Below are 15,648 nucleotides of genomic sequence, written 5' to 3' on the forward strand. Positions count from 1 at the left end.
AGTAATGGTTGTTTCACACAAGAATTATCAGTAGATGCTAAAATTAGTGGGCGGCAGAATGATGAGAAACAGGATATTTATATAATCTTAAAATATCTCCACACAATATACTTTTTAATTATAAATGCAATAAATTAATAACCACAATGTAGACACCCCGCATACAGTCTCTTAATGAAATGATGTTAATCGGCAGTAATGGTACAAATCAACATCAGCCTCCTGATATGTACTTAGAGAAGGTCACATCAATTTTTTTTCAGCATTTTTGTCAGGAATTTAAGTCAGAATGTAATCAGGTTGGGACATTAGACAATTTCAAATTGAGGATCAGTTTACAAAATAAATGTCCAATGCTGTTTCAGAAGGACTGAGGTCATGAAAAACACAGACGGACTGCCGACTTGTCCCAGACTGGAAAGACACTAACTAAAGGCATAATAACCAAATGCAGCATGGTACCCTGTACTGATCCCAGATCAAAATAATGGCATTAGGAGGATAACTGATGATATTCTAATAAGGTTTGTTGATTAGGTAATACTGTATCAATAGTGTTGTATCAATTGTGCTAAGATTAATTTATTAGGATTCTGTGTGAATAGTATTTGAAAGTCCTTTTGAACTTCTTTTTGTAAGCCTGAAATTATTTTTAAATGACAAATTATTAAAAAATGTAAAGTTAAAAAAATGACAAGCATGTCAATGGACTTTTCAATGTGCAAATCTCACTTTCTCCTTAAAAAAAAAAAAAAATATATATATATATATATATATATATATATATATATATATATATTTATAATTTTATATATAATTGATTTTTTATAATTTTATATATAATTGATTTTTTACAAAGAGGAAGAGAGAGGGATAGAGTTAGAAACATCAATCAGCTGCCTCTTACACACCCCCTACTGGGGAATGTGGCTACAACCAAGGTTTATGCCCTTGATGGGAATCAAACCTGGGACCTTTCAGTCAATAGGCCAATGCTCTATCCACTGAGCCAAACCTTTTATAAACTTTCTAACGCTTTAGACTCCCAGGCCTTCCCCTGCCCACCTCGTTAGATTCAGCTCATGAGGGCCAAAACCTGTGCTCAACTCCCAGCATCCTGAGCTCTAAGGAGCAGTAGGCTACCCAGGAGAGGGAGGGGGGGGGGGGAGAGTGAGAGAGAGATATCTATGGTGAGAGAGATAGAGACATCTATGATGAGAGAGAATGAATGATGGGCTGCCTCCTGCATGCCTCTTGCTGGGGATGGAGCCCGTAATTCCAGGCATGTGCCCTATCCAGGAATTGAACCATGACCTTCTGGTTCATAGGTTGATGACTAACCACTGAGCCACACTGGCTGGGCTATAATCAACATATTGAATTGGATTTCAGGTTTGAGCTTAGACCTCTCCTTGGTGATTTTATATTGAATCGATTGTTAACAGAATAAGTCTATTCTTTTTCTCATTATTTTAAATTGACCACAAAAGAAAAGTGTGATGTCTGATCACATTTGTTTCTTGGGAAAATTAACCAAAATGATGGAAGCAATAGCACAAGGCAGTGCTACCTAATAGAGCTTTCTGCACAGCTGAAATTGATCTAATCTGTTCTGTGTAATATAAGAGCTGTTAGCCACATATGCTTATTGAGCGGTGGAACTGGGCATGACTCAAAAAACTGAGTTTTAAATTCTATTTAGTTTAATGAATTTAAATGTAAATGTCCACATATGGCTAGTGACTGCTGAAATGGATAGGACAGATAGGAGACTACAACAAAAACAATGTCCTCTGCATGTGGGCACGCTGTCAGCATAGCGGTGTTAGGCTGCCTTGCTGAGGGGGCTGACTCTGCGCCTAAAACTCTCCAGCTTGTGCACTTCCAAGGCACCTGTAAGCTGCTTTCGCTGACATCCCGCTGTTGTTTTCCCAATGTCTGCTTCAGAAGCTGCCCTCAGCCTGGCTTTCTGAGGCCTCTACAGTTGGGGTCTCTTATTGTTTTCTGCCCTGCACCCACTTTGTTTAGGTAATAGCTTTCTCATTTTCTTTAAAGAATCTTCTCTTCTCCTCCCCTACACACAATTCAAGCGGTTTGGGAACAGCTGCTTCATTCTGGGACCCTAGGAATGCACACTGTGAACAGGCCAGGCACAGTACCGCATCCTCTAGCCTCTGTAATTGCAGAAATGGACATGTGGCACAGGTCTACCTAATGCTGCACCGGTGGAATAGTATTTGCTGGGGGGGGGGGTGGTGGAGGGGGGGGGACTGTAATAGTGAAGCTCCCTTTTTGGGGATGCTCGCTGAGTTAGAATGGAAATGTGGGTGGTTGATGACCATTGGACACCATGAAGAGATGAGTTTAATACAGAGGAGAACATAGACACAATTAAAGAAGGACATTCCTGATGATGTTGCCTTTGACCACTTGGATTTAGGCATGCCTGAAGATATGTATCCTAATCAATCATTTTCTTGTCTCTCTCCTTTCTTCTCTCCTCCTTCCCTCCCTCTCGGCACAGCCCCCATTTTTTTGCTTAAGCAAATTTGAGTTTTCATATTAATATGATTCAGACTAATATATAGTTTCTATAGTGAACTGTCTATAAGTATGACAGCTTCCCAAATCTCCTTTTATTTCTCACTACTACAATAAACATACCCTCTATCAGAATCAAACACATCTTCCTACTCTCCTTCTCTGTGTCATTGGTTTGGTATATTTTCCATGTTTGGTATCAAGTTCTCTTTTTCTTATTTTCAAATATTCTTCTGGGTTCATAATCCAGGTGAGAGCCCATCTCCCCTTGATTTCTCTCACCGCCTCCCCCCGCCCCCCAGGCCTCCCTGCTTTCTCCCCCCTCCTGCTCCCTCGCTTCTGAGCTCTGGCACAGCACTGCCATCATATTCCCTCTCCTGTGTTCACTGTGCTTTATGGCTTTGACTTTGTGCTCCGAGACCAAAAGCCTCCCTGAGGCAGACACCATATGGAATCCATTTTTATCTCTTGCACAGAGCCTCTCTCAGGGCCTAGCACAGTAGTACTCAAAGATTCTGATTGGATGATTGATTGATTGACAGAAAGCACAGAACTCACAAACTCCTGCTTTCTGGATGCCTAGGAAGGAAGGTAGAGTGAGAAGCAGCTTTACTAAGAAAACCACCAAAACTCACAAAAAATGTGTATGAACCACCTTTCATTTACTTTTACATTTTTGTGAAAATTTAATTCACACTGTCAATCTAGGGTTGTGCTCCTTGGGCAGAACTGGATTATGCCTTTATTTAGGTGCAAATTAGTAAAAATATGAAGAGGATTAATTATAACTGAGATCCAGGGAGTCAGCCATCAAAGGTTAAAGCAATAAAAAAGTTTAGGCGAACCTACAGTTCATTTGTCTGCTAACGATATCCTCATTAGAACAGAATATGTTTACAAAAGGACCATCCAGTGCCCCCAAAGAAAGGCAATGTGGGCTAGGAAAAAAGCTAAAGGCATTATCCCTATGCTCAGGGCATTCCCAACCTCCTTAGATGAAAAAGTGAATATTTCTGAGATAACAATGAACAAGACAGGTGATATATAATGAACTCTTGGGTGGTGGTGATGGTGGTGGTAGACCAGTGGTGTACAATTTAAGATCACTGAAGACTGTAGATGTCACTAAAAGTATCTTAGAGAAAGTAGGAGTTAAGTGGCTTTTGAAGAATAGATAGGAGTTGAATAAACAAAAGAGATTAAATATTCTTCTGGGTTCATAATTCAGGTCATTATGATTATGTGGGCATTAACAGAGAAAATTTAAAGAAATTAAATCTTGTAGGCTTTTAAACTTAATAAGAGAGCTTCAGAGGTCTGCTATTTTATGGTTCTGATTGAGAATCATTTTTAATGTTTTAATCAATGCGAGACAAGTCCTCCCACTTTGGATGTAATGATGTGTATGCATTTCTAAGAGGGCTCCATTCACGGTTTTAGCATCATAAATGTGTATATACCACATTTCCTTGCAGATGGTAGTAAAGTAACTTGCTTTTGCAAAATTACTATGCTAATATCTGAGATAGAAGTAAAACTCTTAAGGGAAGAATACCTTTTTCGTACTCATTCAAAGTTACCCATAGGTTACTGGAAGTCTAAGATTCAGAGATTGGAAGGACATGCATTCAGGATTCTCTTGTCTCAGACTTCATCCTCGAAGGTCTCAGGAGGTCCTTACAGAAAAAGGAATGACATAAATTCCCAGTCTGTTTTAGTTTCCCCAAGGGCTTTTACTTGGTAGCTCTTCATAAAGTCCAGGTCACAAAATGATCATAGGAAGGAAGGAAGGAAGGAAGGAAGGAAGGAAGGAAGGAAGGAAGGAAGGAAGGAAGGAAGGAAGGAAGGAAGGAAGGAAGGAAGGACCGGTTTACCACAGCCTAATGACTGGGTTTTACCAGATACTGACATAGAGGAAGAAAAATACCTAATGCCAGGCCCTGCTATTCCTCCAAATTAGAGAAAGGGGAGTGCGCATGTGCAGCTCCCTCTAGACTTCCTGTCTCACGGCACAGTAGGGAAAAGTTGCGTTTTCCTGGAGTTCACAGCCCAGGCACAGGCTCACTGAAATTGTAAGAATTAACTGCAGAACTATAGAATGATTTCACTTCATCCACAAGTACCACCATGCCAAATCAGTTCCTATATAACAGCAATGCTTCTCAGGGAAAGCTTCGCTTAAAAGCTCTTTTGCTTTTAAACCTCTAGTGAAACCCAAAGACAATAGGGGAGGTAAAAACAAAGATACTAGAGAATGTTTTAGCTTCTGATACCTACAGCCACAGCAATGAGTGTAGCCTACCTCCTAGTCAGATAAACATAAAAACCCACATTAAAGGCTCATTTAATACTTTTTAAAACTTAATATATCACTTTTGACTTTCAACAAAAATTACAAAACATGCTAAAAGCCAAAAACAACCCTTTTCAGAAACAAAGCTAGCATTGAAACGAGAGTTAGCTAGTGCAGAGATTTAGAATGATCAGATCTGAAATTTAAAATAATGTTGATTAGTATGCTAAGGCCTGAATAGAACCAGTGAACTACAAAGAAGATGGGTAATATAAGTAGAAAGATAACAATCTAAGAAAAAAAAATCAAAAGGAATTGTGAGACTTTATAAACACTGTGAATTAGAAATTCTTTTGAGTGCTTATCTAGGTGTTGAAATCAACTGAAGAATCAGTGTACTTGAAGATATATATAATACATTGAAACCTCCCAAACTGAAAGAGAAAAATAAATTAAAGTAAAATGGAATAGAATATCCAAGAACTATGGTTCAATTGCAAAATATAGAAAAATGTGCATAATGGGAATACGAGAGAAGAAGTGGGTGACTAGGGAACAGATGAAATACTTGATGTAGTAATGATTGAGTAATTTCCAAATTAATACAGACAACAAAACTCTGATCCAGAAAGCTTAGAGATCACCAGATATGACAAATACTAAGAAACATACATCCAGGGATATCATATTCAGATACAGAATAGTAAAAAAAAGATAAAATCTTGAAAAAAGCTAGAAGGTTGTGGTACCTGACACATGCAGGAAAAGGTTTAAAACTACACAAATCATGCAAGCAAGAAAAGAGTAAAGTAAAAATAATCAAACTGATGAAAAGAAAAAAAATAGCAACATAGAATTCTGTATTCTATAAGTAACCCTTCAAAAGCAAAGCATAACTAAAGACTTTCTCAGACAAACAAAAATTGAGGAAATTTATTTCTAGTAGGGTTACTTTGAAATTCATGTTAAAAAAAGTTCTCCTCTATATCATTTTCTTAGAAAAGAAGAAAATGATATAGAGGAGAAACTCAGCTCTTTGTAAAGAAAGGAAGAATGAGCCCTAATAGGTTTGGCTCAGTGCATAGAACATTGGCCTGTGAACCTAAGGGTCCTAGGTTCAATTCCCGTCAAGGGCATATACCAGTTGCAGGCTCCTCCCTGGCCTGGACCCTGGCCAGGCCTCAAACAGGAGGCAACCAATGCATGTGTCTCTCTCACATTGATATTGCTCTCTGTCTTACCCTCTCTCTTCCACTCTCTCTAAAAATCAATAAAAAAAATATCCTTGGGTGAGGATAAAAAAGAAAATAAATAAAATAAAAAAGAAAAGAAGAGTGTTAGAAAAAGAATAATTGAGATTAAAATTAAATTTTTAATTTGCCTAACAGATGGTAGTTTGTTTAAACTAATAATAGCAACAATGTAATCAGTATAATTATGAGTATTGACAACAATGTTATAAGAGACTAGAGGCACAGTGCACAAAATTCATGCAGGGAGGGGGGGAAGGGCCCTGTGTATGTGTCCCCAGCCCAGCCTGTACCCTCTCCAATTTGGGACATCCCTCTCACAATCCAGGACTGCTGGCTCCCAACCGCTCACCTGCCTGCTTCCCTGATTGCTGCCTAACCACGCCCCTGCCAGCCTGATTGCCCTTAACTGCCCTCCCCTGCCAGCTTGGTCACCCCTAACTTTCCTCCCTTTTAGGCCTAGTTCCCCCCAACTCTCCTCCCCTGCTGGCCTGGTCCCTCCCACTGCCCTCCCCTGCCAGCCATCTTGTGGCAACCATCTGGTGTCCACATGGGAACAGCCATCTTTGGCCACATGGGGGCGGCTATCTTGTGCGTTGGAGTGATGATCAATTTGCACATTACTCTTTTATTAGATAAGAGGATGGAATGGAAGAAATGAGCAAACTTTGTTATAAAGAACCTGCACTAGCCATGAAGTAGTAAAGTGTTATTTGAAAGTGGACTTGGATTAGCTGTAAATTTATACTGAAATTCTAGTAAAACCACTAAAATTCTTTAATAAAATATATTTGATATGAGAAGAGAGAAAATGGAATCATATTAAATGTTCAATTAAAACTGTAGAAGGCAGAAAAAGAGTAGAAGATGAGAGACATAGAACACAGAGCAATTGATTGAAATATTAAAATATGATAGCTATTAAGCCAACTACTCTATCAATAGTAACTTTTAATGTGAATGGTCTAAGTACACCAATTAAAAGATAGGCTGTGAGAATGGATTTAAAAAATTAATGAAGAACTATATGTTTTCTATAAAAATCCTGTTAAGGGATGGGGAAAGATATACTATGATAAAATTAATCAAAGTTTGAGTAGTTATATTAATTGCAGACTTAGGAATACAGGCATTACATAATGATGGAGGAGTCAAAGTTCCCAAAAAGATATAATAATCCTTAATATGTGTCTAACACCAGAGCATCAAAATACATGTGACAAAACCTGATAGACCTCCAAGGAGAAACAGACAAATTCACTCTTATAGTTGGAAATTTCATCATCGCTGGAACAGTAATTGACAGATCTAGCAGTCAACTATATAAAAATAGATTTGAACAGACCAACACTATCAATCAACTGAATCCAGTTGACATTTATAGAATATTTTGTATAACAATAGCAGAATACATATTTTTTCTTAAGCACACATGGAACATCTACCAAGATGGACGATATTCTGGGCCATAAAACCTACCCTCCCTCACGTATTTTTAAAAATACAAGTTATAAAATGTAGTCTCTTAGGCCACAATGGAATTAGACCAGAAATTAAAAGAAATAGTTGGGAAATCCTAAAGTATTTGAAAATTAAACAACACAAATCTAAATAACACATAGATCAAAGAAGTGTCAAGAAGTATTTTAAAATGTCCTGAACCACATAAAAATGAAAATATAATATCAAAATGTGTGGGATGCAACAAAAGCAGTATGTGGAGGGAAATTTATAGCATTGAATACACATATTAGAAAAGAAGACAAATCAAAATCAATAGTTAAAGCTTCCATCTCAGTAAAATAGAAAAAGGAAGAGTAAATTAGATCTAAATTAAGAAGGTAAGAAATAATTAAAAATTAGAGCAGAAATCAATGATATTGAAATAAAAAATAATTAATTAAACAATAGCTGATACTTAGTAAGTATCAATAAAATAAACATTTAGCTAGGCTAACCAAGAAAAAAGAGAGAAAACTCAAATTACTAATATCAGAAATGAGAGCAGGACCATCACTACTGATCTAATGTACATTAAGGGGATAATAAAATAATATTAACAATTGCATTCCCACAATTTTGATAACAAAGTTGAAATAGACCAATTTCTTAAATCACAAAATGCTTATCAATCACATAGGAATTTATCTAAATGAGGTGAAAGTTTACATCCACAGAAATACCTGTACATGAATGTCTATAGCAATTATTTCATAATTAACAAAACTTGGAAGCACCAAGATATATTTCCAAAGGTGAATGGATCAACCAATTGTGGTACATCCATATAATCAAAATAGAGGCCCAATGAAGGAAAATTCCTGCAAGAGTAGGCCTTCCTTCCTCTGGGCTGCCAGCACTGGCTTACCTCCGGCACCCAGGACCTGGCTGCTTCCCTCTGGCCACCGCTGCCAGGACCCCGGGACCAGGGCTTCACTCTAGCCCTGGCTTTGCTCCGGCCCAGCTTTGTCTGGAAGGACTTTCAGAATGACATCAAGAAGGACATTTGGTCTAATTAGCATGTTACCCTTTTATTATTATAGATAGATATCATTCAGTAATGAAAAGAAATGTAATACTAAATAGTAAATGACTTAAAGGAACCTATGTTTGTATTACTAATTGAAAGAAGTTAATCATCAAAGGCTACAAACTGCATGCCTCCAACTCTATGATATTCTGGAAAGGGACTTGTGAGGGGTTTGGGAATGTGAAGAGAGGAATTAATAATTGGCAGAGTAGAGGGGAGTTTTAGGGTAATGTAATTATTCTCTGGAATACCTTCATGGTGAATACATGATATTATGCATTTGTCAAAAGCCATGGATCTGCACAATATAAAAGTTAATTCTAATGTTAACTATAGACTTTAGTTAATAATAGTATATCAGTATTGGTTCATCAATTGTGACAAATGTACCACATCATTGTAAGATGTTAATAATAGGGAAAACTGAGGGAGTGGGAAAAAGGTGGTATGTGGGAATTGTCAGTACTTTCCAGTCAACTTCTCTATAAACCTAAAAATAAAAATGCTTTGAAATAAAAGTCTATTAATTTTTAAAAAGCACATGAAATTTTGGAATATAATTTAAGAATATCTTAAGCAATAAGAAAACCAAAGTATTAGTTTTCCAAGGTCAAGAAGGAGCCATCAGACTTAACCCCATGATGCACAGCACCCTCTGGTATGCCATTCATTTCATGTTTAAGAGCATAAGGCAAGTGGGAGACTCTGGTGTCATTAGAAAGAGTCAGGAATATGACTGTCCCATGAAAAGGTAAAAATGTGTTCCATCAGAGATGCTCTGTCCTAAGCATGTTGTAAAACTATTTTATGGGCAGTCACACCTTCCTCAATATTTATCAAGTCAGCGTAATATGTGGGTTAGGAGGAAAGCTCCGGAGTCAGATGGCCTAGGTTTAATTTCTGATCACACTACCTACCTCTTTGTTGAACAATTCTAGGCAAGAATGTCATGTCTTTATGCCTCAATTTTTCATTTGTAAAATGAAGGTACTAATACTACCTACTTTATAGGATTAATTCATGCTGAGCCCTGCCCAAATTGGAATTAATTAAGTTAATTAATGTGAAGTATCTAAAACATTGTCCTTTTGTAACATCTCTTTTTTGGAGATGCACAAAGTACATTAGTGATTAAAGGCTCTGATAAGTCCTATAGTAAAAAAAAAAAATCTGAACTGTTAATTTTCTAAATTCACTTGACTAGTCAATCTCTTTTTCAATTGATGACTATTAACATTCTGCAGAATGGATATGAGTTGGAAAATACTTTGAACAATGCTGTACCCAAACATCAACCTTCTCTGCCTATTGTCTACCTCCTTGCCCTTTTCTCATCATTTCTCACATGATTAAAATAAGAATCACAATCTCTTTTCCAATAACCCCTGTATTATTGGACTGAATTTTCTTTTAAAGAGAGAGTTATTTGGAAGAGAATGACCCTTTGGTGTCATCCTCTGGTGGATAAAATTTCCTCTTGCTGTTTGTGATATTCTCACCATCAGAAACCCTCAACAAAAGAATTGTAAATTTCTGAGTAGATCCTCAGCCCAACGTGGTCTGGTCTGTGTCACATATTGAGAGCTGACAGCTTGTAAATATTTGATAACAGTTGGTACCAAATACCATGTGAACCACAGAGGAGTATCTGACAAGAATGCTCGGGTGTGGGGGTGGAGAGCAGCAAGCACAGGACACTTAGTTGGGAAATAAAGTGGAGAGGAAAGCCAACATTTCTAGAGCTGCTTCACTCCCCTTTCTGCTTAGAATATCCAATCACAAAATGGCCACGTTCCAAGCAAACTATAGCTAAAGAAACACAGCAAATGAGTATTGGCAAAACAACATTGTTCACGAAGAAAAGTGAATAGCCACCATTTGTTTGCTGGCTCCTAGGGCTGCCTTTAAAAGGAAGTCCCGGTTTGAAGGACTGGATCCAGTTTCCAGAGCTGGGAAATATATACCAGACCCAGCACACCCGTGAGACTGTCAGAAAGAATCAGAGCCACTCTGATTTGGGAAAAGGCACTTCTCTTGGTGGCAGGAAGACTTATCTTGCTCAATGGCATGTCAATGTTACCACACACCAGAGTCATACATTCTGCAGATGAAAGACATTATCCCACCCAGGAAGACAGCAGTTACTCCCCAAATGAATCAGAAGATGTCATCCTCATATGGACACCATTTGTGGAGTGTTTATATGAAAACTGTGAAATTTAATCGGCTGGAGAAAATAAAAAATAAAAATAAAAAAACTTAAAAAAAGGCAAGTAGAACAAAAATACAAAATGTTTATGGTTACTTCCAAGAGCTGTTTTAGGAATGCCATTATGTTTCAAATTGTGCTCCTAGGAACACCTGAATTGAGCATGAGAGTCTTAGAAGAAAATGATCCAATTAGTTAAGCATAGTCCTTGTTGGTAACTGACAACTTTGATACTCCTAGAGTAAAATTAAAAAAAACAACAACACACAATAACAATAACAACCACCACAGCCTTGTTTCATTTTGGTTTATCCCATTTTTTCTACAAATATATGTACTTAGAACCTCTATTAAAACCATTAGAGTCTAACCGAAACCGGTTTGGCTCAGTGGTAGAACGTCGGTCTGTGGACTGAAAGGTCCCAGGTTCGATTCCGGTCAAGGGCATGTACATTGGTTGTGGGCACATCCCGGTAGGGGGTGTGCAAGAGGCAGCTGGTTGATGTTTCTCTCTCATCGACGTTTCTAGCTCTCTATCTTTCTCCCTTCCTCTCTGTAAAAAATCAATAAAATATATTTTAAAAAAAACATTAGAGTCTAGTGCGTAGTAATATTCATCTTTATATATCAAGCTCTGTTAATCTTTAAACTAGGTCAGGTGACAAAGTTAACACTATCTGCCCCTCCTGGTTGGATGGGCTACAAATTGTCATTTTGGGAGGCATAAAAGGTTGTACAAATACATCTCATGTACCATGTTGCTGAAGACTTGCAGAAGTGAGCTGCCCTGATTGGCAAGGCTAATTAGTTAAGTGAATTGAATTGAATTATAGCCACTGTTTGTTAGGCTTTCCCCAAATAAGGTCTTTCAACCCTTAACAAAATGTGGAGCAGAACAAAAGATGATAAAAGTTGTGGTTTATTTGAAGGGCAAAACAATAAACTCCACAGGGTTAGGCAAAGCAGATTTTCAACAATTAACTCATCTATTCCACAAATGTTTATCAGCCTTGCATAGTTAAGATTCTTGCGATGAGAGATAGAAACTATAACCCAGACTGACATGTGGCACATTGCACTTCCCAGAAATGGCCACAGTCGTATTTCCAGTTCCACACGCTCTTCTGGAACACGGCCCTTTCCTATTCTTGAACCCGAGTTGTTGTGTGAGTACTCCAACCAATCAAGAATGGCAGAACTGGTGCCGAGTGACTTTCCATAAAAAGGATGCTGTTTCCATCTGACTCTCTCTTTTATTTGGGGTGGAAGTGGGATGCTCCCTGAGACAAAGGTGGCACCGTGATGTGAGCAAGCCCAGATTAGCCCATGAGGAAGGACCACCTAAAGAGACCCATATGGAGAGGAACCAATGCCTCTTGTCGATGACAAGCATCAACCACTATGCCTTCAGATGATCGCAGCCCCCAGCCCTCTGGCCACCACCTTTGACATCTAGTGGAAGCTTTCATGCTGAGCCCTGCATGTATCATTGTATCATTGTTTTAAGCCACTAAATGGAGGGATTATACATCCATCTTCAGGGGAACAGGCCTCAAAAAGAAAATGTTCGGGAGTGTTGCAGGGGCTCAGACAATGACATCAGAGATCCAGTTTTCCTCTCTCAGTCTCTTGATCCAATTTCCCTCCTTGTTGATCCTTTTCTCAGATAAGCTCTGCCTCCAGGAAATAGGAGAGTTGGAATAGTGACTCAAATATTTCCAGATGTAGTCCAGAAAGAAATGGGCATCCTCCTATCTCCCTAGCACCCAACAAAAGTTTCACACTATCTTCCTGACTGTGATGAGGCCATGTGTCCATCTCTAAGCTCATCATGGGTCCAGAGAAATGATTGGCTAGACCCGATTTGTAAGTCCACTGTACAAGGAGGAAAGAATGTAGTTTTGGGAAAACTACAGAGACTGAGATTTAGGATTCAGGGTCAGGTGAGCTCCACAACAGAAATCAAGGGTTACTATTGGTACAAAATTGCTTAAATAACAAACAGTCACAAAACAAGTACAAATTTATTTATCTTTTGTTTATTTATTTTAATTAATTTCATTGGAGGGACATTCATTAATATAATTATATAGGTTTTAAGTGTACAATTGTATAATACTTCACCTATATATTGCATTGTGTGCTTACCACCCAAAGTCAAGCCTTACTCTATCACCATGTATTTAATTCCTTTTACCAACCCCACCCCCTTCTCTCTGGGGACCATCCTATTGAGGTCTGTGTCTATGAGTTTTTGTTCATTTGTTTTCTTTGTTCATTTGTCACTTGCAGTTTTATATCCCACATATGAGTAAGATGATTACATAAATTTGACCCCAAAAGCAAGGGAACTATAGACTAAACAAAATGAATGAGACTACATCAAACTAAAAAGTTTCCACCCAACAAAAGCAACCACCAACAAAAAACAAAAGGCAACCAATCAAATGGGAGAAGATATTTGCAAACAACAACTCTGACAAGGGGTTAATATCCAAAATATAAAAAGAACTCATGCAACTCAACACTAAACAAACAATCCAATGAAAGATTAGACAGAGTACCTGAACAGATACTTCTCCCCAGAAGGCATACAAATGACCAAAAGATATATGAAAAGATGCTCAGCTTCACTAGCTATTAGGGAAACGCAAATCAAAACTACAAGGAGATACTATTGTACTTCACACTTGTTAAAATGGCTACCATCAACAAGACAAGTAATAACAAGTGTTGGAGAGGTTGTGGAGAAAAAAAGTGCATTTTTAAAAAGAAAATTTAAAATCTAAACTTTAAGCATCATTCTAAGTAAAACATAAAAGTGAATGTTTATTGAGTGCTTTATTTGCACAATGCAGAGTTTAAGTGCTTTATATGTTATAATTAATTGAAGCCTTTATTTAAACTAGGAGATGGATATTCTTAACAGTACTTTACAAAAATTAAAGGAAGACAAAGTTAGAAATGGATCGAATCTGCCTGATTATCGAATAGCAAAGGTAAGATTCAAACCAAGGCATTCTGGTGCCTAAAAACATCACTGTGTTCACTGAATTACAGTGGCTTATAGCAATTTTAATATATGCTGGAGAACAGAAATGAGTAAATGGTGTGTTTGCCTTAGAAAACTCTCTTTACTAATAGAGGACAAAAATATGTGACTATATAATTGGAAATCAATGTGTACAATTCTCTAATAAAAGTTAAGGGCTTGAGAGCTAGGAAGGAGAAATACCTGCACTTACAGTGGAGACTATACAAAAATATTGAAGTGATGACATTGAGTTGGCCCTTGAAATATAAATGGGACTTTGCCTTGGGAAGGGGTAGAAGTAAGGTGGATATTCCAGGCAGTGTATGCAAGAAAATATGATGTATTTTCTTAAAAACTATCCAGAGTTATTCATTCTTTCAAAACGTATTTATTGAGTATGTACTATGTAGCGGGCACACTTGTAGGGACGTGGGGTCCATCAATTAACAAAACAGACAAGTCTTGGAACTTAAGTGATATCAGCGTAAAGACAGTGCCCAGGCTTGGGCAAGAAACTGAATAGCCACATCTTCACGTCCTTTTAGGCAGGTGAGGAGGCCCTCTTATCAAAGACGGCTAATTCTGATGTGTCTGCATTTCACTACATTTCCCAGAGAAGGAAAAGGCCAACTTTATCTCTGCAGAGAGCAAGAAAGCAACCAGGAAGGCCCTGTAGGAGGCAAAGAAATGAAAACCTTTCTCCCTTAGCTAAGTGCTGGCCAGGCTGGCACAAGCACAGAGCAGACTGGTGTGTGTGCATGCAAGTGGGTGGTGAGCAGGCTGTGCAGTTGTGCACACGTGCATTGGCTGTGCCTGGCTGGAAAGGAGACAATGGGGCTCCATTTCTCACTAGTGGCTCAGCAGACCAAAGCTTGGAGAAGCGGCCTGGGCATTAATCATGCAGGGAGGAGGATGACATTTTAGTTTTCAGTCAATGACAAACTTTATTAGGGAAAAAGAAAGAACCAGGCACCTCTGTTCCTCCCCAGAGTTCCTCACCAGGCAGGAGGAGGTCAGTGAAAGACGGGAGGAGGGAAGAACCAGCACCCCTTCCCCAGGGATAATTGAAGTGGTCTGTACTGTTTCATTAGGAAAAAAATCTCACTCCCAACTGGCATCTCCAAAATCATGTCCTGAAAATTTCCAAAGAAAGGTCACATTACTCAATGCGAATTTGAAAGATAATTATTTTTGTCGTCTCTTTTGGAATCTGAGTTCTGGGATTTGATTCAAAACTTTAGTCTCAAAAAAATGAAACGGTGTCTATTGGCTTTTTCTTCCTGAACCCTGTTCATTCAGTTGCCCCAATTTACTGCATTGAGTATACTGGGGATTAAATGAGCAAGAAAGAAAAGTATAAAAACTTACCACTGAAATTAATATGGACTGGAATCTAAGGAAGGGAAAATCATGAAGAGAGACTTTTATAAGAAAGAAACATAAATAGCTTTTCTTTTTTTTTTCTTTCCTTTTTTGCTATTCTAGAGTACTGACAAAATCCTAAATGAGAAGGTTAAAGATGAAAGGACTAAGCTAACACAACTGACTACCACAGGGAGAATGTTTTGAAGCAGCAGCCACAGGTACAAAAAGAAAAACTTTCAAGCTAGAAATAGATGAACTCACATTGTATTGATAATTCTTAGATAAGAAAATACATGTGTGCCATTCTATCACTCAACAAAACTTTATGAAACACCCACTGTGCATGGGCCCTCTGATAGCTACTCTGCTCAAATAAAACATAGATTTGTAGAAACAAAGAACAATTTGGGAGAGATGAGAAATGTA

The sequence above is a fragment of the Pipistrellus kuhlii genome, unplaced genomic scaffold, assembly GCF_014108245.1.
Source record: "Pipistrellus kuhlii isolate mPipKuh1 unplaced genomic scaffold, mPipKuh1.p scaffold_m20_p_15, whole genome shotgun sequence".
Taxonomy (NCBI): domain Eukaryota; kingdom Metazoa; phylum Chordata; class Mammalia; order Chiroptera; family Vespertilionidae; genus Pipistrellus; species Pipistrellus kuhlii.